Below are 25,254 nucleotides of genomic sequence, written 5' to 3' on the forward strand. Positions count from 1 at the left end.
CTGTCTGTCTTTCTCCATCTTTCTCTGCCTTCCCTCCCTCAGCCACACTCCGCCTGTCTCTCTCTCTCTCTCTCTCTCTCTGTTTAACCTGCCACCTCCAGCTGTTTCGCACTTTCCCCCTTTTTCTCACCACATGTTTCTCCCTCAGTGTTGTAATGTAGAAATTGATGCAGGGAAGATATGCACAGCAGGATCTCACAATGCGATCATATCCAAATATCCCATCACAGTGCTCAGAAAATGCTAAACTCCACCTTTAAATTGAAAACAACCTTTATACAGCTTCACGTTCAGCACTTTTAATTATTGGCCCTCAGGAGCAGTTGACACTCAATGAATTAATTTTGAAAGTGGTCCACTGTTGCAATGCAGGAAACCTGCAGGCAGTGTGTGCACAGCAAGATCCCAGCAATGGTGACACTTCAATATTCAGTTTACCAAGGTTTTGAGTGTAGATTTCTCTCTCCCTCTCTCTCTGTCTCTGTCCACCTTTCTCTGCCTTCCCTCCCTCACTCACCTGTCTCTCTCTCTCTCTGCATTTAACCTGCCACCTCCAGCTGTTTCTCACTCTCCCTCTTTTTCTCTCCATCTGTTTCGGCCTCAGTGTTGTAATGTAGGAATTGATGCAGGGAATAGATGCACAGCAGGATCCCACAATTGATTAAAAGGCATTGTTAAGCAAAATAGCGCAGCAAGAGCCCAGGAATTGCCCTCAGTGACACAGACACTCTCTCAGCAACACCCTAATACAGACAAATCACAGTTAATAAACCAGAGGATAAATGGGTTCAGACAGCAACCTCCACCTCTCTGTGTCTGTGTCTGTATCTCTCTCCCCTGGCTCTGTATCTCTCTCCCCTGTCTCTGTATCTCTCTCCCCTGTCTGTGTATTTCTCTCCTCTGTCTCTGTATCTCCCTGCCTGTCTCTGTATCTCTGTCCCCTGTCTCTCTATTTCTCTCCCCTGTCTCTGTATCTCTCTCCCTGTCTCTGTATCTCTCTACCCTGTCTCTGTATCTCTCTCCCCTGTCTCTTTATCTCTCTCCCCTGTCTCTGTATCTCTCTCCATTGAGCGTGTATTTCTCTCCCCTGTCTCTCTCTCCGTCCATATCTGTTTTTGTCCCTCTATCTCATATGTAATCTTGACTGAAAATAACTGTGAAATATTTCTGTCTCACCATTTAAACCAACAACAAATCACACAGCTGTGTGTGTTTTTAACTATTAAAGGTTTAAATAGAGAGACAGAGGGAAAGAAATCTGGAGAAAGAGAGAGAGAATTCGAAACTCAGAACTTCAGTAAACTGAATTGTTTGAATCGGGAACATTTGACACTCAGTGAACTGTTTAAGTGCTCGTCACTATTGCAATGTTGGAAACACTGCATGCCATATGTGCACAGCAAGATCCCACAATTTATTTCACCCTCAAATTCACGTCACTGCCCTAAATACCAGCATCACTCTGGAATTATACCGGCTCCAAGCTCAGGACTTTAATTCCAGGCCTTCAGGGGAGCTTTGCACAAAATGAATTCACTTCTAAAATGGTGTGACAGGGAGGGAAGTGTCCTCATTGTTGTCATGTATGAAATGCTGCAGGTCACTGGATGCACAGCAAGATCCCACAAGCAGCAATGTGATAATAGCCAGATTTCAGTCCCTAGAAAGGGTGAAACTCCCTCTTTAAACTGGGAACAAGCTGCTGATACCGTCTCACCATTTCAAATAACGACAAATTACATTGCTGTGTGTGGTATGTTTATTTTTATTTATTAAAGTTTTAAGTGGCGATGGAGCGCGTGTAACCAAGACAGAGAAGAGAAAGCATGGGGGGAGATAGAGACACAGGGAAAGAATGTGGAGACAGAGGGAAAGCTAACCTCATAACTAAAGTAAAATAAATTAAAATGGGCACCGTGCATCTTATTTCACTAAGTTCACGAAGCATTGCCCAAAACATCAGCAAACCTCACAGACAGGGTTGGATGGAGCAAGTGCAAATGGGACTCCTTCCTGGGGCTGCTCCTTTAACCCCAGGCTTTCAACATGTTTAAAACTCCAGGGCCCCAATCCGACAGGAACGAGATAACCCAGGGCCCCAGAGAGGATATTAAACCTCGGGCTAATAAACAGACATAACTCACGTGGGCACTTTGGGTGCAGCCTGTGGACAAGGCCTCAGTCCATCCCCACGGGAGGATGCTCTTCTCCAAGGATTCCTCGTCCCAGACTTTACCTCTTTTCATCTTCACGATGCAGTTTTCAGAATGAAAATTCCTGAAGGCAAGAGGGAAAGAGAGAAAATTGATTAAAAGGCATTTTTAAAGAAAATAACTCCTTACATCTTATTTAACAGTAAAGATTCAGAACATTGCCCAAAGCACACGGATTATTCTAGAATTATAACAAGCCTTTAGAAACTATCACATTTGTGACTTAATTCCAAGCTTTTGACCCTCAATGAGTTAATTTTTAAAGTGGTCGTCACTGTTACAATGTTGGAAAAGCTGCAGGCCATTGGTGCACAGCAAGATACCACAAACAGCATTCTGATAACAGCCAGCTACCCCTCCTCTTCCCCTCTGATTCTCTCTATGTTTCCCTCACTCTCTTGCGTCTCTCTCCCTCCTGGTACTCTCATTCAGAGAGACAGATGGAGAGAGAGAATGAATCTTGCGAAGAGGGCCCCAGAGAGGAAATTGAACCTCGGGCTGATAAATAGACACGACTCACGTGGGCCCTTTGGGTGCAGCCTGTGGACAAGGCCTCAATCTGTCCAAGGATTCCTCGTCCCAAACTTTCCCTCTTTTCAGCTTCACGGTGCAGTTTTCAGAATGAAAATTCCTCAGGGGAAAGAAGGAGAAAAAAAATGGATTAAAATACAAAGCGAGGACATATTTCAACAAAATTGCATAGCAAGAGCCCAGGGTTTCCTTTCTCAGTTACACAGACAATCAGCAATATTCAAATACAATCAATGTTATAAACCAGACTGAGACAGAGAGAGCACACACACAGATACACAGACACACACACTGAATCAGACTGGGGAATGTGTCCAATCTCTCTAGAGAGAGAGTGAAAGGTGGCTTTTGTGATTGGAACTGAGATCTTCAAACCCAGTTTATATCCTGAGTGAGCTGTTTGCAAACTCCACCCCTTGAGCCTCTGACATGTTGGGCTGTCTCTCAATTTCCTGCCTCGGGGGCGGGGGAGGAGGCCTGTCCTTTGATATGTTAATCCCAGGACAGGACCGTCCTGACTTTTACCGTCCATTGATATGTTAATCCCAGCACAGCAATGCTTTCAGCCATCTCGTAGTTAACTTCAAACCTTTAATTCTTTCCCTGCAGTTTGAAAATATCAAACATTGTTACTGAGCTTGTGATTGGGGACTTTTACTGACATCAGAGTGGATTGTAAAGTGTCTCCCCTTCCCTCACTTCTAAAGTCTTTCAGGGTTGTTGTTGTGTGCTGACAGTTTTTTCAGTGTCCAGTCCCTTTCAACTTGTAATTAAATCTGCAGAACACAAATAAACGTAAAGTTTCTCCTACAAGCTGTTTTGTCCTCCTCCTTCCAAGGTCTCTCTCCGTCACTCCCTATCTCTCGCTCTGTCCTTCACAGGACTGGGCAGACACTGGGGATTGTTACTGAAGTTCTGTTGACCATTTTTACTGTCATCAGTGTGGATTGTAAAATCTGTGTGTGTGTGTGTGTGTGTGTGTGTGCGTCTCTCTCTGTGAGTGACTTTGTGTGTGTCTATGTGTGTGTGTCTGTGTGACCCTTTATGTATGTGTCTGCATGTTTGTGTGTGAGAGAGAGAGAATCTCAGGGTCACCTCTCTGCATCTCTATCTCTCCTTCTCTCTCTGTTTCTCCTTCTCTCTCTACCTCTCCCTCTCCCAGTCTGCTTCTCTCATAGAAACATCGAAAATAGGCGCAGGGGCAGGCCATTCGGCCCTTTGGGCCTGCTCCGTCATTCAATAAATATCATGACCGATGGTCTAATTCAGTACCCTGTTCCCACTTTCTCCCCATACCCCTTGATCCCTTTGACATTAAGAAATATATCTCTCTCCTCCATGAATATATTTAATGACTTGGCCTCCACTGCCTTCTGCGGTAGAGAATTCCACAGGTTCACCACCCTCTACCCCATCTATCTCTCCCCCTCTATCTCCGTTTCCACCCTCTATCTCCCTCTCCCCCTCTATCTCCCAATACCCCTCTATCCCCCAATCCCCCTCTATCTCCCTCTCCCGCTCACTCTCCCTCTCCTCCCTCTATCTCCCTCTCCCCCTCTATCTCCCTCTCCCCCTCTATCTCCCACTCCCACTCTATCTCCCTCTCCCCCTCTATCTCCCTCTCCCCTCTATTTCCCTCTCCTCCCCCTCTATCTCTCTCCTCCCCTCTATCTCTCTCCTCCCCTCTATCTCTCTCCTCCCCCTCTATCTCTCTACTCCCCCTCTATCTCTCACTCCCCCTTTATCTCTTTCTCCCCTCTCTCTCCCGCTCTCCCTTCCCCGTACAACTTTCTCTCCCCCATATATCCCTCTCGTTGTCTTTTGCTCTCACTGTCTCTGTCTCCCTCTCTTTCTCACTGCCGCTGCCACTCTCTCTGTTTCTCTCTGTGTCTCCATCTCTCTCTCTCTGTCTGTGTCAATCTCTCTCTCTCTCTGTTACTCTCTCTCTCTCTCTGTCAGTGTCTCAGTATTTTCCTCTCTATATCTCTGTCTCCCTCTCTATTTCTGCCTCTTCCTATCTGTCGCTCGATCAGTCCCTCCATCTGTCTTTCCCTCCCTAACACTCCACCTCTCTCCTTCTCTCTCTGTCCCTCCATCTGTCTTTCCCTCTCTGTCACTCCCTCGGTCCTTCTCTCTGTCTCTCCCCCTCTCTCTCTCTGTCCTTCCATTTGTGTTTTCCTCCCTGTCACTCCCTCTCTCTCCTTCCATCTCCCTCTCCTGTCTCTCTGTCTCTTTTTCTCCATCTCTCCCTCTCTCTCTCTGCCTCTGTCCATAACTCTGTCTCTGTCACCATTTCTCCCTTTCTCTTCCCCCTCTCACTTTTCATCTCTCCCGTCCTCCCTCGCTCCCAGGACAGCAATGGTTTAAACCATTTTTCCTTCCTTCATTATCCCTCCGTCTCTGTCCCTCTCTCTCCCCCTCTCTCTGTCTCTGCCTCTCTCTCTGTCTCTATCTGTCCCTCCATCATTCTTTCCCTCTCTGTCATTCCTTCTCTCTCCTTCTATCTCTGTCTCTCTCTCTCTGTACCTCCATCTGTCCTTCCCTCCCTGTCACTCCCTCTCTCTCCTCTCTCTGTCTCTCTTTCTCTGTCTCTCCATCTGTCTTCCACCACCCCCCGTCACTCCTTCTCTCTCCTTCTATCTCTGTCTCTGCTGCTCTCTCTGTCTCTCTCTCTCTGTCCCTCCATCTGTCTTTACCTCCCTGTCACTCCCTCTCTCTCCTTCCATCTCTGCCTCTCCCTCTCTATCTCCCCATCTGTCTTTCCCTCTCTGTCTCTCCATCTCCCTCCTTCTCTCTCTGTCTCTCCATCTGTCTTCATTTCCCTGTCACTCCTTCTCTCTCCTTCTATCTCTGTCTCTCCCTCTTTCTCTCTGTCCCTCTATCTGCCTTTCCCTCTCTGTCACTCCCTCTCTCTCCTTCTATCTCTTCCTCTTTCTCTCTCTGTCTCTCCATCTCTCTTTCCCTATCTGTCACTCCATCTCTCTCCTTCCATCTCTGTCTCTGTCATTATCTCCGTCTCTCCATCTATTCCTGGCTCTGAACAGTGAGGACAGAGATTTACTCAATAGCTAACTAATAGCTTGGCAGCATTTGATGGGACAGTGTAGATGGAGCTTTACTCTGTATCCCTGGAATTTAGAAGGTTAAGGGGTGAGCTAATCAAAGTTTAAAGTTGTGGATGGGTTGCCAATGAAGTGGGCTGCTTTGTGCTGGATGGTGTCGAGCTTCTGGAGTGTTGTCGGTCCTGCACTCATCCAGGCAAGTGGAGAGATCCCATCACACACCTGACCTGTGTCTTGTAGGTGGTGGAAAGGCTTTTTTTAAAATATTTTTTATGTCGAGGGGACCTTTATACCCCAGGCTCCCTTTATATATTTTTTATGTCAAGGGGGCCTTGATTCCTCAGGCCCCCTTTATATACACGCTTATATTTTAAAATAACTTTATTAAAACCAGATAAATAAACAAAAAACTCAAATTAAAATGCCATTCTCGGCGTCGACAATGCACTCCAGTCCCTGCGGTGCGCACCGGTCGCGGAAGGCCTCAAGCGTACCGGCGGACACCGCATGCTCCTTTTCCAGGGACACCCGGGCGTGAACGTAACCGCGGAAGAGGGGCAGGCAATCGGGGAGGACGGACCCCCTGACGGCCCGCAACCTGGACCTGTGAATTGCCACCTTGGCCAGGCCCAGGAGCTGACCGACGAGGAGATCCTCCTCCTGGCCCAAGCCCCTCCGCACCGGGTGGCCAAAAATCAGGAGCGTGGGACTAAAGTGCAGCCAGAATTTGAGGAGCAGCCCCTTCAGATACTTTATGCCAACTTTAAGGGCATTTAAGTGGTCATTGGATAGACATATGGATGAAAATGGAATAGTGTAGGTCAGATGATCGGCGCAACATCGAGGGCCGAAGGGCCTGTACTGCCCTGTAATGTTCCATTTCTAAAAAATACTCAAATCGGGGCTGCGACCTCGCACACTCCGTATAAGTGTGGAACACGGACTCGTCCAGGCCACAGAAAGTACAGGTGGCCTGGGAGTCCGTGAACCGACTTAAAAGCCTATTGCACGGGACTGCTCTGTGCAGCACCCTCCACCCCAGGTCCCCGATGTAAAAGGGGAAGAATCCCGCGTCGAGAGACCTCCATCGGGGTTTCCCCTCGCCGCCAGATGGCAACACGGACCGCCAGTGCGTGACCGGCCGGCTGACGAGGGCGAGGAAGTGGAGAGTGTGCAGGAGCAGCCCGTCCAGGAAACCCCTCCGCGCCGATTGGAATGGCACGGAGGGCATTTCCGAGAGGCGGCTCGGGTTGTGTGGGACCGGCTCCCGAGGAGGGTTTCGGACCTGGGTCCGATGAACAGTTCCGGCCGAGCAGGGGTCAGCTCGGCCGGGATCGCGCCGCACACCCGAGCCCCCTCGCCACCCGCAGTGAGGGGTGTCCCGGGGGATTCGGCTACTCCCCCGCCCGCCGGACCGTCCCCGGAGTCGGCCGCCCGGACAGCCGAGGCGCTCTCCTCCGCCGGCGGGGGAGTGCCCTGACTGGAGGCGACCATGTTCCAGACTCGGAAAAGATCCCGGTAAAAGACAGGCAACTCCCTCAGAGAGGCACGGCTAACGGACTCCACCGGGAGCTGCGTGTCGTCTTGAAGGCAGTGACACTGGCGGAAAAAATACATCGCCAGCGCACACCATCTGGGAGGACGCTCGACGTACAGGTATCTCTGCAGGGTCCGAAGGCGGAGAGTCGCAGCCTGGGTGCGGACGCTCACCAGCGACTGACCGCCCTCCTCGATCGGGAGACTCAGGACTGCGGCAGAGACCCAGTGTTTCCTCTTGCCCCAGAAGAAATCGACGAGTTTCTTCTGGATCTTGGTGGCAAATAAAGGGGGCGGGGCCAAAGTGACCAACCGGTACCACAGCATGGAGGCCACCAGTTGATTTATGACCAACGCTCGGCCCCTGTAGGAAAGCACTCGGAGCAGTCCTGTCCAGCGCCCCAGCCGAGCGGTGACTTTCGCCTCCAACTCCTGCCAGTTTGCCGGCCAGGCTTCCTCAGCGGGGCTAAGGTGGACTCCCAGATCGAGGAGGTGCGTGGTGCTCCACGCAAAAGGTGTCATCTCCTCCGGCAGGGAGTCCACCCGCCACTGACCAACCAGGAGTCCGGAACATTTCTCCCAATTGATCCTCGTGGAGGACGCGGCAGAAAAGGTCTGCTGACAGTCGCGCATCCTCTGCAAGTCAACAGGATCTGTGATTGCAAGGAGCACGTCGTCGGCGTAAGCCAAGAGGACGACCCGCATGGCCGGCTCGCGCAAAGCCAATCCCGTCAACCTCCTGCGAAGCAGGCACAGGAAGGGCTCCAAGCAGATGGTATACAATTGGCCGGACATGGGGCACCCCTGACGCACTCCTCTCCCAAATCGAAGGGGCGCCGTCAAGGACCAGTTAACTTTGACTAGACACTATGCGGCGGCGTATAAAAGAGTCCCGAAAAGGTAATCGTGATCCACCCTGTCGAATGCCTTCTCCTGATCGAGGGAGAGAAAGGCGACCGACTGACCAGTCCTCTGGGAAAGATGGATCAGGTCCCGGACCAGGTGGATGTTGTCCTGGATGGACCGGCCCGGGACCGTGTAGGACTGGTCGGGGTGGATCATGTGGGCCAGCACGGAGCCCAGGCGGGTAGACATAGCCCGGGCAAAGATCTTATAATCCGTGCTGAGGAGGGAGACCGGACGCCAGTTTTTAAACAGGCGGAGATCGCCCCTCTTCGGCAGCAGGACGATGACCGCCCTGCGCCACGAGAGGGGCATCTCCCCGGTCGCCAGGCTTTCCCCCAGGACCCGCGCGTAATCGTCCCCCAGGACGTCCCAGAACGCCCTGAGGAACTCAACGGTCAACCCATCTAGCCCTGGGGATATGCCCCTCGAGAGCTGGTGGATGGCGCCAGTCAGCTCCGCCAACGTGATCGGAGCCTCCAATCCTTCGGCGCCCTCCGGGCTGACCTGCGGCAGGTCCTCCCACAAAATTCTGCACGCATCCTCGCTGGACGGATCCGGAGAGAACAACGCACTGTAATAAGTCCGGACCAGGAGGCCCATTCCCTCCGGATCCGAGATGGAGGATCCGTCGTCGGCCAGCAGCTCGACGAGCTGCTTACGGACCCCCCGCCATTTTTCCAGCGAGTAGTAGAAGGGAGAGGCGCGGTCCAAATCTTCCAGGATCTGGATCCGCGACCTCACGTACGCGCCTCGGGACCCTATGAGCTGCAGGTCCCTCAGCGCGCCCTTCTTCTCTTTGTACGCCTGCCACAGGGCCGGTTCCTCGACGGCATGACCGAGGCGGGACTCCAAGTCGAGAACCTCCCTCTCAAGGCGCCCGATCTCGGCTTCCCGCCTCTTGGTCGACCCCTTCGCGTACTCCTGACAGAAGACGTGGATGTGAGTCTTGCCCACATCCCACCATAGCCTCAAGGAGGGGAAGCCCCCCTGCTTCCTTCTCCAGTCGGCCCAGAATCGACAGAACGAGTCCCGAAATCGCACGTTCTCCAGCAGCCGCTTGTTAAAGTGCCAGTACGCGGACCCCGCCCGCGTGCGGAGCGGAGTAAACACCGCCCACACCAGGTGGTGGTCCGAGCACGGCACCAGCCGCATGGAGGCTGCCGAAACGCGGGAGACGTACGACTTCGAAATGTAGAGGCGGTCGATTCGCGACCCCGCTCCTCCAGACCTCCACGTGAAGGCGCTGGAGTCGGGATGGAGATTCCGCCAGACGTCCACCAAGTTAAGGGAGCTGATCAGTCCCCTCAACTTCTCCACGGACGCTTGGCCGCGCTGGGGACCGGAGCGATCCCCCACCTCGAGGGTGCAGTTAAAATCCCCCCCGAGGATGATGCACTCGCTGCTATCGATGGAGTTCAAGAGAGCGGACACTTCTTCAAAGAAGCGCGCTTGCAACGCGCCAGGCCTGGGCGCGTACACGTTCACAAAGTGGAGCGGCACGCTACCCAGGCGAACGGCGAGGTGGAGCAAGCGGCCCGGCACTAGCTCCTTGACCCCCAAGATCTCCGGCTGAAAAGTCAGGGCCAACAAGATAGCCACCCCACTAGAAATAGGGGTGAGGTGACTCATGTAGACCCCACCCTGCCACTCCAGGAGCCAGGTGGCTTCGTCTCCCGGAACGGTGTGTGTTTCCTGCAGAACGCTCACCGCGTATCTCCCTTCCCTGAGGACTGAGAGATTGTGAAATCTGCGGTGAGCCCCTCTGCTGCCGTTGATGTTGAGGCTGGCTATGGTTATCTTCATGTCAAAGGTAATTAAAACCCGTCACAAACACCTCACTGTGAGGAGGGAGTGGAAGTGCACCTGGCCCTCCACTCCCCCAGCAACCCTTTGAGGAACACATTAAAACGGCGCCTCTCAACCAGTTTCACGTCCGCGCGCTTGCCCGCTATCTTAAGGGCGGCACGGACGGACTGTATGATCAGCGCCAGATTCGACCAACGGTCGAGGGCCAGCTGAACTTTATTGCGGCAACCTCTGCAAGCCGCGAGGAAATCCCGGAGTTCCGCCGTGGGGATGAGAGGAGATTCGGTGGGAGGCACGAGGGACTCCACCACCTCACTGGCGATGGAATCAAGATCATCCTCCGTGCCCCGCATCGAATCCCCATCCTCCTCCGGGTCGTCACCGCCAGCGGCCGACACATCCACCACACACTGTGGGGCGGACGTCCCGGCCACGCCAGCTGGTCCCGCCTCCGCCACGATCCCACCCCCAGGATCGATGGCGGAGGAGTCCTCTCTGGGTTCTATTGTGAAACTGGAGCCTGTAGGCACCAGCGGTTCAGGACCCCCCACCACCTCCGTCCCCAGGCCAATGAGTGGTCCAGGGGAGACAGAAGTTCTGGAATCCGGGAAACCAGCCGGAGCCGAGACTGGAGGTGGCGAGAGGAGGCCATCTCCCGCTCCTCCAGCACCCACAGGCCCAGCAGATGGGGCAGCATTCTCAGTTATAACTGGGTCGGGAGTCTCCTGGTTGGTGGTGGACTCCGGCTGGAAGGCCCGACCCTCTGGGGCCTCGCCCTCCCCTTCATTCAGGACACCCAACCCAGTAGCAGTGGCAGAATGGGCGGCTTCCCCAGGCTCCCCCACCACAAGCAGGGCCCCACTTACTCCTTCAGGAGGGGCCTCATGTACCGGGGTCATCCCCTCCCCTCCATCCTGAGGAATAGGGAGCACCTGCCCGGACTTTGCAGCCTTGGTGGTGGCGGTAGGGGAAACCTGGGGACCCGAAACAGGAGACAGCTCCCCTCCAACAGACGGGCCCTGCGCCTCAGGGCCCCTTGTTACCTCTGTGGAGGGGTGCCTTCTCCTCTTTTTCCCAGTTGTGTGCGGAGGCTCAGAGACCTCCATATCATCAGAGGCCTCCACCTCCACACTCTCCTTTTTTTTATTCACCCTGGGCCTGAGCCCAGCCCTGCGGCAAGTTGACTTCCCGAGATCGGGCCTTGGGCTGAGCTCAGGCTCGGGTAGTGTCACGATATCCAGGGGACGCGCCTCTCGATGTTTGTTTCTCCTCCGCGCCTTCCTTCCACTTGGACGGTCACCCCCCTCCCTGCCGGAGGCCGTGAAAACCGCAGCCTCCGGTACCGACTGAATGGTATCTGGTGGTGGTGTAGTGGGGGTGGGAGGAGGTGCAGCGTCGCCACCCTGGGCCGCTGAGTTGGAGTTGGCAGCCGGGAGGTTGGGGCAGTTCTTATGAACATGCCCCACCCCCTTACAGACATGGCACCGCACCCCGTCCAAGGTCCAGAAGACGCGGTAGGCCGTCCCCTGGAATTCTACATTGAAATGGCCCTCTGTCACCTCCTCCAGCGCCAGCTGCATGAATAACTGGCGGCGGAAGGAGTACACGTGTCGGAGGCTGTTCTCCCGAAGACCGAGCGGGACTGGGGTGAGCCCCGTCTTTACCTCCCCCAGATGGTGTAGGTGGGGGAGGAGGAGCTCATCAGGAATGAAGGGTGGGACGTTCGACAAGGTTACCCGATGTGCAGTGGCCCCCAGAGGGTCCACTGGCAGGAAAATCCCACCCACTGTGAGCCCCGTACTTAGGGCGAGGGACACAGCCCGCTCGGTCTTCAGGAAGAACACAGCCTTCCCATACATCTTTGAGGCTGCAGCAATGGCCGAGGGGCCGACAACCACGGCCATTGCCTTAACACAAGCCTCAATAGTCATATTAGGATGGGTGTAACTCTTCACCCCATGCTTTGATGTTAAGATTATAAATGGTGACGGGGCCACAGGAGCAGCTGTCGCAGCTGCTGCAGCATAGGAGGGCCCCGCCACCGTAGAGGACTGAGAAGTCATGGGGTAGAAGAGTTACAAGCACTTTGTTGAGAGCAAAAAAAAAGAAAAGAGCAAATACAATAAATCAAAAATGTAACACTTAAAGGATGTAGCACAGGGGAAGAGGCTGTGGGAGAGGAAGGCCAAGAGGAATCAGTCTTTGTTAGTATTGCACACGTCTTGTAGCTGGTCTTCCAGTTGGGAGGGTGGGGTGATGTCTTCACCTGGGTCAGCTGTAAGCTGCCCAGGCACACGCCTCCTTCGATGTTCAGATAATAAGTCTCTTCATCTGGGCAGCTCCAGCTGTCCCAGGCTTAGTAGTTGGGGTGGGGAGGGAGCTCCCTATCCAAAGATGTTAAACACAGGAGCTCCCTATTGAACAATACAGTCCCACCCAAGGTCTTCAGGTCTCTTCTTTCCCCACCCCCAACAATCAATGAAAAAAACTATCAGTACCAAGCAAACTCACAAAAAGAGCTTCCAGTTCTTCCAGTTCTCTGCCTTCCTTCCTTTGTTGAAATTTGGAAAAAACTTTTGTTTCAGTTCGAGTCTCCCTCTTGCAGCAGTCACACAGCCTGCAGCCTCCAACCTCTGCACACAGCCACAGTCAGCTGCACCTCGTTGATGCACTCAGGCTCCCAAATCAGAGAGCAGCCAATCCCAGTGCTGTACCTGTCCTGGGAGTGTTTGATGGGGACAGTGCAGAGGGAGCTTCAGTCTGTACCTGACATTGACCAAGACACAGAAAGCAGAGAATCGTTGTTTCTCAGAGTGGGTAGAGATGTACAGCGGTACATCCAATCGTGCACAGCAAGCTCCCACAAACAGCAATGTGATAATCAGCAGAACCTTGTTTTAGTGATTTTGGTTGTGTTATAAATATTGTCCAGGACACCAGGGAGAACTTCATTGAGCTCACACGGGTACAATGGGTGACTGGCCTCTTTCTGTGCTGGAGCAGTCTGTGATTCAGTGAGTTCACAGCGGACTGTCCGAGATCACATTTAAAAACTATTTCCTCTGGTTTGTGATTCTCCCTCTTAGCTTAACCCTTGGAGTCCAGGTATCGTTCTACTCTCTTTATACCAGCCAATATTTCACACTCCTCCTTAACCACAATGTCTGCATCATCCCCCACTTTTATGACTATTTCACAATATTGTTGCTCCTGTGATTAAAGGGACAGTGACAGAGGGGTTACAGCATTGGGTAAGAGACAGAACACAGAGTAGCGGTGAACGGTCGTTTCAGACATGATGGTGGTAGAGAGTGGTGTCACCCAGAGGTTTGTATTGGGACCACTGCTCTTTTTGATGTCTATTAATGACCTGACTTGTGTTTACAGAGCAGAACTTCAAAGTTTGCAGACGACACAAAACTTTGGAAATGTAGTAAAGAGGGAAGAGAATAGTAGCAGACTTCAGGAAGCTATTGGCAGTCTGGTGCAGGAACAGAGAGGCCTTACACATACAGGAGCTGACAGTGTCTCTCTCTCTCTCTCCCCCCATTTCACACTCTCTCTTTCTCTCTCAATACCGATCCAGACTTTTCTCGGAATCCTTCTTGATTGAATAGTACGCATAAATGTTTCATTCTCACTGTTACAAGGAACAAGTCACATTTCTGTGGTATTTTCGATATCTTAATGATTCAATTTGGAGCTTGGATTGTGTCAGGTAAATGTGGTATCTCATTCAGACATTCCTGCATTGTGGAACTGTCAGTTATCTGTGCAGGGACAGGATATCGGGGTGTTTGAATGGAGTTGAAGATTTTGGTTGCTTGAATAGGGTGTGAATTAGATTGTGGATTGCGTCCCTGAAGCTCTCTGAGCCGATGTCCTGAGAGAATGAAGTGATTTACCAATGTTTGAATAACATCAAAGTCTTTAGACACATGACAGAACAAGATTGGGAACAATATGCAGAAGCTGAGAAAGTCAGGCAACAACAGTAGGAAGGTGAAATAAAAACAAGAAATGCTGGAACCACTCAGCAGGTCTGGCAGCATCTGTGGAAAGAGAAGCAGAGTTAACATTTCGGGTCAGTGACCCTTCATCGGAACTGACAAATATTAGAAAAGTCACAGGTTATAAGCAAGTGAGGTGGGGGTGGGGCAAGAGATAACAAAGGCGGTCCAGATTGGACCAGGCCACATAGCTGACCAAAAGATCACGGACCAAAGGCAAACAATATGTTAATGGTGTGTTGAAAGACAAAGCATTAGCACAGATTAGGTGTTAATACAGTGAATATTGAATAATCTCTGTTGAGATTAAACATGGCCAAGTCTCTGCTATAAAAATGTCTGAAAGAATGGAGAGAAAACCCTCCAATTTATACACAAGATTCTCAGACGTAGGAGTAGGCCATTCAGCCCCTCGCGCCTGTTCAGCCATTCAATACGATCATGCCTGAACTGCTGATCTGATAGTGGCCTTAACTCCACTTTCCTGTCTGCACCCTCCCACCCCCCATCATCCTTGACTCCCCTGTCGATCATAAATCTATCTAACTCAGCCTTGAATATATTCAATGACCCAACCTCCACTGCTATCTGGGGAAGAGAATTCCAAAGTCTAACCAACCTCTGGGAGAAAGAATTCTTCCTTAGCTCTGTCTTAAATGGGAGACCCTTTATTTGTAAACTACGCCCCCTAGTTCTAGACTCCCCCACAAGGGGAACATCCTCCCAGCATCCGCCCTGTAAAGTCCCCTCAGAATCTTGTATGTTTCAATAAGATCACCTCTCATTCTTCTAAACTCCAATGAGTTTAGGCCCAACCTGTTCAACCATTCCTGATAGGAAAACTCCTTCATCCCAGGAATCAGCCGAGTGAACCTTCTCTGAACTGGTTCCAATGCATCCAAGCCTGACCATTTATCCACTTTCAAAGATACCAAATACCTTCATATTTCCCTTTCACTCTGTTTATCCGATCCAATATTTCACACGCCTCCTCTTTAACGACAATGTCTGCATCGTTCCTCCCCTCTTTTACAAAGACAGACACAAAATATTCATTATGAACCATGCCCACATCTCCCACCATCACACACACATTCCCATTCTGCTCCCTAATACTCTATCCTTACTTATCCTCTTGCTCTTAATGTATTTATAAAACATCTTTGTGTTTTCTTTACTTTTACTTGGTAATATTATTTTCTGGCCATTGCTTTGCTTTCCTAATTTGCTTTTTAATTTCACCCCTGCACTTTCTTCACTCCTCTCGGCTTTCTGTGGCATTGAGCTCACGGTATCTGACATAAGCTTCCCTCCAATGCCTTATCCCACCCGGTTTGATCCTTGACTTCCAAGGGGCTCTAGATTTGGGAGTCTCACCCTGTTTGTCTTTGTGGAAAAATATTTGTTCTCAACCCTCACTAACTCTCACTGCTCTGACACTCATTTTCCTGCAGGTAGCTGTTTCCAATCCACTTTGCTAAACCCTCCCCTCCCTGGAACTACCATCTCCTCTGATCCCCCTGAAGGACCCTCACATCCTACTTAATGTGTGGTGACCAGAACTGGATGCTATATTCTATTTGTGGCCCAACCAGAGCTTTGTAAAGGTTCAGCATAACTTCTGTGCTTTTGTGCTTTCTTTTAAATTGATTCTAGTAACGTGTGTGTCGCTGGCAAGGCCAGCATTTATTGTCCATCCCTAATTTCCCTTTGAGAGGGTGGTGGTGAGCCATGTGCTTGAACCACTACAGTCAATGATGGGGTAGGTAGACCCACAGTGCGCTTCGGAAGGGAGTTCCAGGATTTTGACCCAGTGACAGTGAAGGAATTGCAAAATAGTTTAACGTCAGGATGGTGAGTGACTTTAGTTGTTGTGTGTGGCCATCTTTTTCAGTGCACAGTCCCTTTAAATTTCTTATATTTTTAACGTGGTGAGATGTAAAATTTCTCCTACAATCTGTCTGTCGTTCCCCATCTCTCCCTCCCTCTTTCTGACAGTCTCACCCTCCCTCTCTCTCTTTCTCTCTCTGAAGACCAAGATGGCATATGTTTTACTAATTACTCTCTTAATATGTCCTACCGCCTTCAAAGATCAGTGCTCGTGAACCTCCAGCTCCCTCTGTACCTGCGCACTCTTGATAAATATGTCATAGTGTATTATGTATGTTATAATGTCTTCAAACAAAGTTGACATGATTTCACAAAAGGGAAATTTCCTTTTAATCTTCTCTGTTCTTAAGAGAACAAGCCCAGCTTCTCCAGTCTATCAGTGCAACTGTAATAATCTCTTCCATACATTCACCAAAGTCTCCATGTCCTTTCTAAAGTGTGGTCCCAGAATTGGACACAATACTCCAGCTGGGGACAAATTATTATTTTATACAGGTTGAGCATCACTTCCTGACTTTTATACTCTATACCTGTTCATAAAGCTCAGGATCCCATCTGCTTTATTAACCCATCAGCAATGAGGGAAATTCTACCAGTACCATTGAGCGGTTCCCTTAGACATGAATCAATGAGTCGTTCCAAGGCTGGTGGGAGGGTTTCGGAAAGACCAGAGAGAACCCTGACCTGGTCAGCTCTTTTCAAACAGAAAACCAACAATGCATTGGCAGTGATATTAATAAAACCCATCGGAAGACAGGAGGAGTCTATTCGGCCCCTCGAGCTTGTACCGCCCATTCATTCAGGTCATGGCTGATTTGCTCCTTATCCACAATGAGCTGTCTCAGCTCCGTAAACATTAATACCCTTTCCTAACAAATCTCTACCGATAATCAGGAATTAATGTCACTGCCTGTTAACACTGGGGAATTCCTTCCCTCAACCTCTCTGCCTCTCCTCCTCTCATACCTGCTTAAAGATGTTCCTTAAAACTAACGTCTTTGACCAAGCTTTTGGTCATCAGCCTTAATCTTTCCTGATGTGGGTTTGGTGTCCGATTTTGTTTTATAATGCACACTGCATAGGGACATTTTATTACTCGCCTCTCCCTCACCCCGTCTCTCTTTCTGTCTCTCTCTTTCTCCCTCTCACCCCGTCTCTCTCTCTCTCTCTTTCTCCCTCTCACCCCGACTCTCTCTCTCTCTCTCTCTCTCTCTCTCTCTCTCTCCTCACCTCTGAGACAAGTATATGCTGTCCTGAAAACTGTTAAGATACAACTGCTTGATATTTTGTGGAGGATATTTCTGTCTATTCATCGGAGTTGTTAAGATGAAAGATCTTTAATAAGAGATTATAGGAACATAGGAAGATAGGAACAGGAGTAGGCCATTCAGCCCCTCTAACCTGTCTCACTATTCAATGAGATCATGGCTGATCCGCAGCCTAACTTCATATACCTGCCTTTGGCCCATATCCCTTATTATCTTTATTTAACAAAAATCTATCTCAGATTTAAAGCTAGTAACTGTTCTTGCTTTAACTGCTGTTTGTGGGAGAGAGTTCCAATCCTCTACCACTCTTTGCATGAAGAAGTGCTTCCTAACATCTCTCCTGAATGGTCTGGCCCTAATGTTTAGACAATGTCCCCCAGTTTTAGAATCTCCAACCAGTGGAATTAGTTTACCTTTATCTAGCCTGTCTTTTCCTATTAGTATCTTGAAGACTTTGATCATATTACCCCTTAACCTTCTAAATTCTAGCGCGAACAGGCCTAATTTGTGTAATCTCTCTTCGTAACTTTACCCCTGTAGTCCAGGTATCATTCTTGGAAAGCTACTATGCACTCCCTCCAAGGCCAATATCTCCTTCCTAAGGTGTGGTGCCCAGAACTGCTCACAATAATCCAAGTGGGGTCTAACCAGGGATTTGTACAGCTGCAGCATAACCTCTGTGTCTTTATACTCCAATCCTCTGGATATAAAGCCTAGCATTCCATTAGCCTTTTTTGATTATTTTCTGCACTTGCTCGTGGCATTTTAAAGATCGATGCACCTGAACCCCCAAGTCTCTTTGGACATCCACTGTACTTAACCTCTTCCCATTCAGAAAATACCATGCTCTATCCTTTTTGGATACCCTCACACTTGCCCACATTGAAATCCATCTGCCACAGTTTTGCCTGTCCACCTAGTCTGTCAATATCTCCTTGTAACTTTATGCTATCATCTAGACCGTCTAACTTTGTATCATCAGCAAATTTGGATATATGATTTACGATGCCATCATCCAAGTCGTTAATGAATATTGTGAATAATTGAAGTCCCAACACAGATCCCTGTGGGACACCACTAGTTACATCCTGCCAATCGGAGTACTTACCCATTATCCCCACTCTCTGTCCCTACCACTCAACCGACTTCCTAACCATGTCAATAATTTGCCATCAACTCCATGGTCTTCTACCTTAGTTAACAGTCTCTTTTGTGGGACTTTATCAAATGCCTTCTGGAAGTCCATATAAATAACATCCATAGACATTCACCTGTCCACTACCTTAGTCACCTCTTCAAAAAATTCAAGAAGATTTGTCAGGCATGACCTTCCTGTCATGAATCCATGCTGACTGTTCATGATTAACTGAAATTTTTCTAGGTATTCAGTCACCGTATCCTTGATTATAGACTCCAGCAACTTGCCCACCACAGATGTCAGGCTAACTGGTCTGTAATTCCCTTGGTTTCCCACTTTCGCCCTTCTTTTAAAAATGGAGTGACATGTGCAACTTTCCAGTCTAGAGGGACCACTCCTGAATCTAGGGAACTCTGAAAGACTATAGTTAGGGCATCTACAATGTGCTCGCCTACTTCCTTTAGCACCCTCGGATGGAAACCGTCAGGTCCTGGGGATTTCTCACTCTTTAGTTCCATTAATTTACTTGTTACTGATGTTTTACTTAACGTTATTTGTATTAAGCCCCTGTCCCCTCTCGGCCATTAATTTTTTCGGGACTTCCGGCAGTTATCCTCCTTTTCAACTGTAAATACTGGGACAAAGTAATTGTTCAACATGTCTGCCATTTCCCCATTCTCAATGAAAATATCTCCAGTTTCAGCTTTTAGTGGGCCTGCATTGCTCTTGACCACCCGCTTTCCCTTTATGTAACTATAAAATTTCATCTTATTGATTTTGATGTCCCTTGCAAGATTCCTTTCATAATTTCTTTTAGTAGCTCTTATGTGATCCTTTGCTGGTCTTTGTATCGATCCCATTCGGCCGGATCTGTGATGCATTTTGCATTTTTGTCAGCCCTTGGTTTTACTTTTATTCTGTCCCTAATCTCTTTGGTTGTCCGTGGCTGTTTTTTCTGTGAAGTGGAGCTTTTTCCTCTCGAGTATATACTCGCTCTGTATTTCGTTAAATGTTTCTTTAAATATTCTCCACTGTTTGTGGGAGAGACTCAATCTCTCCTTCTTACCCGTCTCTCTCCCTCCCTCACCCTTTCTTTATCTATCTCTCTCTCACCCCATCTTTCTCTCTCTCACTCTCACCCCATCTCTCACTCTCTCTCTCTCCCTCAGACCATCCGTCTCTCTCTCTCTCCCTCAGAAGTGGACCATAGAATCATCGAGTACTATAACACATGAGGAGGCGATAGGATAAGTAATCTTAAAGGAGAAACTATTGTGAATAATTCCATTTATTTTCTCAAAATGATCATCATGACCTTGTTTATTTCAGTGTGTAATCTTTATAAAGCCCTTAGGAAGACAGGAGGAGGCCGATCGGCCCCTCGACCCTGTTCCATCCTTTGGGATGTCTAATTCTTCTCCCTCTCCCTGTGGGTCTCTCTCTCTGTCCCTCACCCTGTCTCTCTCTCCCTCAGCCCATCTCTTTCGCTCTTCCCCTCACCCCAACTCTCTGTCCCTCACACCATCTCTCGCTCTCTCTCTCTCGTGCTCCATCTCTCTCTCTCCTGAACCCATCTCTTTCTCTCTCTATCTCTCTCTCTCTCCCTCTCTCAGAAGAGGACCATAGAATCAGAGTGTACGATAACACAGTAGGAGGCGATTCAACCCATTGAATCTGAGCTATCTCTTTTGAAGAGCAATCCAGTTAGTCGCAATCTCCCGCTCTTCCCCCATCACTTCATCTTTTTCTGTCATTGACTGCCCACATCTTGCCTTGGGAATGCAGCATACAGCACATTCCATGTCACTGGGCTCAGTGTTAGGGTCTTTGCCTGCATGATCAATCACTGTGTGTGATCAATATCTTTTCCTATACTGCCTGGATCACCCCCCCACACAAATTGCATTCGCTTCTACATTCCAAGCCTCACCCGTACCTAATTTCTTCTCATTAAAAAACTTCATTTTATTATCCAAATCGTGCCTTCTTGCAATTCCAGGCCTTTGGTCATTTACTGTCCATATCTTGTCTGAGGAATGCAGCACATAGGACATTCGAGATCCATTTCTGTTGAGTGTTTACTTGTACAAGTGAATTGAACATTTAATATTTTTAACGCTAGGGTTCTCACAAAGGTCAAGCTAGCAAATGCAACAGTGTCCACTTTGACTTCATCCCATCGTGTCTTATGTACATTCTCACAGGATAGCAGGTATAACTGACCAGTGCTGTACTGCAGGGATCGGTGCTGGGACCCTTGCTGTTTGTAGTGTACATTAATGATTTAGATGTGAATATCGGAGGCTTGATTATTAAGTTTGCAGATGACACGAAAATTGATGGTGTTGTAAATAGTGAGCAGGAAAGCCTTAGATTACAGGACGATAAAGGTGGGCTGCTAAGATGGGCGGAGCAGTGGCAAATGGAATTTAATCCTGAGAAGTGTGAGGTGATGCACATTGGTAGGACTAACAAGGCAAGGGAATATATAATGGATGGCAGGACCATAGGAAGTACAGACTGTCAGGGGGACCTTGGTGTACTTGTCCATAGATCACTGAAGGCAGCAGCACAGGTAGATAACGTGGTTAGGAAGGCATATGGGATACTTGCCTTTAATAGCCGAGTATAAGAGCAGGGAGGTTATGATAGAGCTGTGTAAAACACTCGTTCAGCCACAGTTGGAGTACTGTGTACAGTACTGGGCGCCACACGAGAGGAAGGATGCGATTGCACTGGAGAGGGTGCAAAGGAGATTCACCAGGATGTTGACTGGGCAGGAGCATTTCAGCTGTGAAGGGAGACTGGAAAGGCTGCGGTAGTTTTCCTTGTAGCAGAGAAAGCTGAGGGGGTACATGATTGAGGTATACAAAATTATGAGGGGAATTGATAGGTCAGATCAGAAGAAGCTTTTTCCTTTAGCGGAGGGGTCAATAACCAGGGGGCATAGATTTAAGGGTAAGGGGCAGGAGGTTTAGAGGGGATTTGAGGACAATTTCTTTCACCCTGAGGGTGGTTGGAATCTGAAACGCTCTGCCTGAAGAGACGGTAGAGGCAGGAAAACTCACAACGATTAAGAAGTATTTAGATGAGCACTTGAAATGCCATTGCATACAAGGCTACGGGCTAAGTGCTGGAAAATGGGACTAGAATAGGTGCTTGATGGTGGGCGCCGAAATGACGGGCCGAAATGCCTGTTTCTGTGCTTTATAACTCTATGACTCTATGACTCAAACTGTCGTCATGGTATTTAGCTGAAAATTGATCAGTTACATTGTTATTTCAGTCCAAATTTACAGTACACACGGTACCTTACTGTTGTAATAAAGTCATATAGTATCTATTCATTCCACTGGGGCAAAATTTCACCGGCTCAACATTCTCACCAAATACTAAAGCATTCCACAATGCAAGACTCTCAAATTCAACACAAGTTTGCTTTTCTGAGTCTCGCTGGTCTGTTCTCATTCTCTGAAGGATTACTGATGCTTATCCTCCACATGAGCAGTCGTCCTAATCCCGTGTACCTGTCCTGCTCCCAAACCCGGCATCCGCTTACATTAAGGCAAGTGATACAGGAGCGTCGCAGTGACTGAGGCAGGTGAGTTTTGAGGTGGAGCCGGGCACAGTGAGTGACCCGGGTTAATCCGACACTCCAGAGAATGTTTAAACAGAGCTGTACTCTGTATCCAACCTGTGCTGTACCTTCTCTGAGAGTGTTTGATGGGGCAGTGCAGACGAGGAGAGTTATTCCTTACCCATTTTAAATATAGAGAAGTGAATATCCAAGAGATTGTTTTAAATGTGGTGAGTGTTTCTGACTCTACCATCCTTTAGAGACACAGAGAGATACAGCACTGAATGAGGCCCTTCGACCCACCCAGTCTGTGCAGGCCATCAACCATTTTATACTAATCATTTCAGGCAGTGAGTTCCAGACAACCACCAGCCACTGGGTGAAGAAAGTATTGATGTGTTTCTTTCAGTTAAGTTTGATGTCAATGTTTCCCCAGGATGTTGACGCTGGGGGATTCAGCGAAGCGATAATGCTTTGAATACCAAGGGGAGGTGGTTGGATTCTCTCTTGTTGCAGATGGTCATTGCCTGGCACTTGTGTGACGTGAATGTTACTTGCCACTGGTTGGCCCAAACCTGAATGTTGTCTGGGTCTTGGTGCATGTGGCTCTGGATTGCTTCATTATCTGAGGCAAAATACTGTGGATGCTGGAAATCTGGAAACCATTGAGCTGAATCATTAACTCTGTTTCTCTCTCCACAGGTGCTCCCTGACCTGCTCAGTATTTCCAGCATTTCCTGCTGGGATTTCATTATCTGAGGAGGGGCGAATGGAAATGAACATTGTGCAATCATCAGTGAACATCCCTACTTCTGACCTGACGATGGAGGGCAGGTCATTGAGGAAGCAGCTGAAGATGGTTGGGCCTCGGACAGTACCCTGAGAAAATCCTGCAGTGATGTCCTGGGACTGAGATGATTGACCTCCAACAACCATAACCATTTTCCGTTGTGCTCGGTATGAGTCCATCCAGCGGATTCCCACTGACTTCAGTTTTACTCGGGCTCCTCGATGTCACACTCGGTCAAACGCTGCCTTGATGTTAAGGTCAGTCTCGCTTCCCAGTAGCAGACAGGAGTGAATCATTCCCATGGACCCGTTGTGTACTGAACAAGCTCTGCTTCTTCTCAGCCAAATACAGGACTGTACACGGCCGATTAATTTAGCTCATCAAACACTCCCAGAGCAGGTTCAGCACAGCTTAGGAACAGCTGTTCGGAACATCCTTCAACATTCTCTCGCTGTCTTCCTCTCTCTATCTCTCCCTCCAGCTATCTCTTACACGAGCAAAGAGACAGAGGGAGAGAGGGCTAGATATGCAGACAGACAGAGTGCTGTCGAGAGGGACACGGTTGGAGAGAGAGAGATTGATGGGATGGATTGAAAGGGAGAATGTAAGATGTATGAATTTGATATAATCCTTCACTGCTGTGTGTACCAACATATAAGAGATGGGTTTGGAGAGAGAAACATCGGTAGAGATCCAGAGGAAATATCCTCCACTTTGAACATCCATCAAGCTATTCCACTTTGGGAGCCATCACACCATCATGATATTGGTTGTGGAAATTTTGAAATCTATTCCCCTGCTTATGCACCTGTGTGCTCAGTGAAATTGGTCCTTCCTATCCGCTCTATCGAGGCCCCTCATAATTTTATACACTTCAACTCAATCTCCCCTCAGCCTCCTCTGTTCCAAAGAAAACAACCCCAGCCTCTCCAATCATGTCTTTGGATTCCTTTGCAATTTTGGAACTCTCTTCTGCAAATAGGAATTCATGCTGACTTAATTCTTTATTTTTAAATCTGTGATTGTTTGATTCTTGTTAACCAAAGCTATTAAGAGATAAGGGGCAAAGGTGGGATATATGGTGTTAGTTAGATCACAGATCAGCCGTGATCTGATTAAATGCTGGAACAGGTTTGAGGGGTTAAATTGCCTCCTCCTCTTCCTCTGTCCCTTTGGTGTACATGGTCTACCAGAGGGCATTTGATACAGAGCCGCACAACAGACTTGAGAGCAAAATTACAGCTCGTTGAATAAATAGTACCATAGCAACATGCATACAAAACTGGCTGAGTGACACGAAACAGAGAATAGTGATTAATGGATGTTTTTCGGGCTGGAGGAAGGTTTGTAGTGGAGTTCCCCAGGGATCAGTGTTGGGACCCTTGCTTTTCCTGATACATATTAATGTCCTAGTCCTCGGTGTACAGGGTAAAATCTCAAAATTTGCAGATGATAGGAAACTTGGAAGCAATGTGAACTGTGAGGAGGATAGTGTGGAACTTCAAAAGGACATAGACAAGTTGGTGGAATGGGCGGACAAGTGACAGATGAGGTTCAATGTGGAGAAATGTGAAGTGATTAATTTTGGTCTGAAGAACATGGAGAGACAATATAGAATAGAGGTTACAATTCTAAAGGGGTTGCAGGAGAAGAGGGAGCTGGGTGTATATGTGCGTAAGTCATTGAAGCTGGAAGGACAGGTTGAGAGAGTGCTTCATAAAGTATACTGGTCGCCTCATTATAGGAAGGATGTAGAAGCTTTAGAGAGGGTGCTGAGGAGATTAACCAGGATTCTGCCTGGACTGGAGGGCATGTCTTATGAAGAAAGGTTGAGGGAGATAGGGCTTTTCTCATTGGAGTGAAGAAAGATGAGAGGTGACTTGATAGAGGGGTAAAAGATGATGAGAGGCATAGATAGAGTGGATAAACAGAGACATTTTCCCAGGGTGGAAAGGGATAACACCAGGGGGCATAATTTTAAGGTGATGGGAGGAAGGTTTCGGGGAGATGTCAGAGGTAGGTTCTTTACACAGAGAGTGGTGGGTACGTGGAATGCACTGCCAGCGGTGGTAGTAGAAGTAGATACATTAGGAACAACTAAACGACTCTTGGATAGGTACATGGATGATAGTAGTATGAAGGGTATGTAGGTAGTTTGATCCGAGAGTAGGTTAAAGGTTCGGCACAACACCGTGGGCCGAAGGGTCTGTACTGTGCTGTACTGTTCTATGTTCTATGTTCTGTGTTCAATACAGTATCCTGGGCTTTATTAATAGGGGCATAGATTACAAGAGCAAGGAAGTTATGTTGATCTTGTTGAAGACAATAGTTTGGATTATAACCAGAGAAGATTGGAAAATGATGGTCAGAGCCTCTGCTATTTCCTCCCTTGCTCCTTTTAAGAATCTGGTGAATTATTAGCTTTCAAAGATGTTAAACCCCTTAATATTTCCTCTCAATATGTTGATCCCAGCTAATATTTCATACTCCTCCTCCTTGACTACAATGTTTGTGTCGTTCCCTCTTT

The sequence above is a fragment of the Heterodontus francisci genome, unplaced genomic scaffold (assembly GCF_036365525.1).
Source record: "Heterodontus francisci isolate sHetFra1 unplaced genomic scaffold, sHetFra1.hap1 HAP1_SCAFFOLD_573, whole genome shotgun sequence".
Classification (NCBI taxonomy): domain Eukaryota; kingdom Metazoa; phylum Chordata; class Chondrichthyes; order Heterodontiformes; family Heterodontidae; genus Heterodontus; species Heterodontus francisci.